Raw genomic sequence first — 1,989 nt, forward strand, 5'->3', positions numbered from 1 at the left:
TTTAAATTTCAATTTAAAAAAACATTTCAGTTGAACTTTAAGCAGGGAAATATAAATTTTAAACTATTCGTTAATTTTCTATAAAAGCCTGCAAGTTTCAAATGAAAAGCATAAGTTCTTCATAAAATTGTTCACTTTTAAACCAGCAAAGAACTTATCCTTTTCGTTTAAAACTTGCAGGCTTTTACATAAAAAAATGTCTATTGGCTTAAAATTTATATTTCCCTGCTGAGATTTCAACTGAAATCTTTTCTTTATTGAAATTTAAATACTTTTTATTCTAATTTTTATTTTCCCTTTCAAAGTTCATCTCTTTCAGTATAAATTTCATGTTTGATAGATTAAATAATTAGGGAATTAAGTTACTTCCTTACCTTTCGTATTTTTGAAATGTCCCTCTGCGTTTCAAGGATAATTTTTGGGCAAATCGTAGGCAATGATTCCGGTTTCAAACTTTTCCTCACTCTCGAATTGTAACCATAAAAGCTGTCTTCTGTGAAGTGATCGGAGCACAGCATTATACGAGGCAGGTATCCAGCCTTCCCGGCCTATTATTTTTAACCATTCTTGGCACAGTATTTTATCACGTGAAAATCTACATAACAAATTATTAAAATTAAATAACAATCTTGCGTTTACAATACAAACAATATTCTTTCATAGTATGCACTTCCAAATGTATAAACGTACATAGGTTAGAAATAAGAACAGAGGTTATATATACTTACTTGTATAAAGTCACATTTTCGTGCTTTTGCAATTTGCCACAAACTACACATCTCCCCATGCTCTAAATTAAAAGTCGAAACATCAATTTTATTAATTAATACACTGCAGAAGAACAAATTTCATGTTTTGTTTACACTCTACAGGGTACACCAGCGATTCCCAAACTAGTGCCGCCGGCAGGGAGATGCCATCCCGGGCCGGGCAGCTAAGCAGGCTCCGAGGTAGGCTCCCCGCTGCGACCAGAAGGCTACTTTCCTGGACTTTCGTATACCTACCACGAATGACCCTTTCATTGTTATGAACTTGCAATAATTGAAATTATAAAGACTTAGCTCAATTAAATTTTAATTGGCTGAATCAATTTCGTAATATAATTTAAAGAAAATGAAAACAAAGTTTTTGAAAATCGGTTAATATCCGAACTAATAAATGAAATATTTACAAATCTTGTGAATGCAACAAAAGTACGATAACTCTTGAAGTTATTATCCGATCTTCTTCTATCTTTTTTTAACGTTTATTTTATAATCTAACAAATATAACGGAACTTACTAAAATTCTATTGATTAATATTTAACCAACTTTTCATTTTTCTCAACCAGCTCTAATTCTCTAACAACGAAAAGTTAAGCGAAGCAAGCAACCGAGCACGAACGACTAGCCTCCATTGTCTCACTTGGGTTCCAGTATTATGAAAAAATATCAGGGTGGGGCCCCAGCCGCTCCCCAGAAAGTGCATAAAAAGTTTGGGAATCGCTGGTGTACAGGACTCTATCTGAGCTAGTCCCTCCGCGAATTGACTGAGTGGTGTCAGGCAAAGTCCGAGGTAGCACTTTCACTTCGGACTCTGCCTAGACAAATCGCGAAATGCCCGACACGCTCAGGCAAAGTCAGGAGTAAAAAGAAAACCTGCGGGGTTTACTTTTCCCACTGCACAGTAGGCTGGGTCGAGAATTTACAATTCCGAATAGTCTACAAATCGCAATTGTGAACAGATTTGAAAGCTTTTATTTTAGAAATGATCAGCATGAAATTTTTAAGATAACTTATTGAGTACATTTATCCATTTTTGTTTTAATATATTTATTTAACGCAAGTTATTTCCTAAAGAGAAAAAGAAGAAACTCAATATGTGTCATATTTAACGTAGATAGACTTAGGAAACGTAAATAATTTATTTTTAATATTTTTATTGTTCTAAAGTGTGAATAGATTCCGATTCTAAGCCTTTTCAGAAAAAGCCGAGTATTTAATGTGAAT

The 1,989-nt window shown here is 33.7% G+C and overlaps 1 long non-coding RNA gene across 1 annotated transcript in view; it reads right to left on the reverse strand.

Moving 5' to 3' along the window:
- The window catches only part of LOC117180862, a 1,706-nt gene extending 818 nt beyond the window's left edge, over nucleotides 1-888 (reverse strand). Inside the window, exons 1-2 of the long non-coding RNA XR_004468062.1 lie at nucleotides 729-888; nucleotides 375-595 (exon numbers count right to left, since the gene is read on the reverse strand). This is a non-coding gene — a long non-coding RNA (uncharacterized LOC117180862). The remainder of the gene's footprint in view (nucleotides 1-374; nucleotides 596-728) is intronic.
- Nucleotides 889-1,989: the final 1,101 nt, after the last annotated feature.

This window comes from Belonocnema kinseyi, chromosome 9 (assembly GCF_010883055.1).
Source record: "Belonocnema kinseyi isolate 2016_QV_RU_SX_M_011 chromosome 9, B_treatae_v1, whole genome shotgun sequence".
NCBI lineage: Eukaryota > Metazoa > Arthropoda > Insecta > Hymenoptera > Cynipidae > Belonocnema > Belonocnema kinseyi.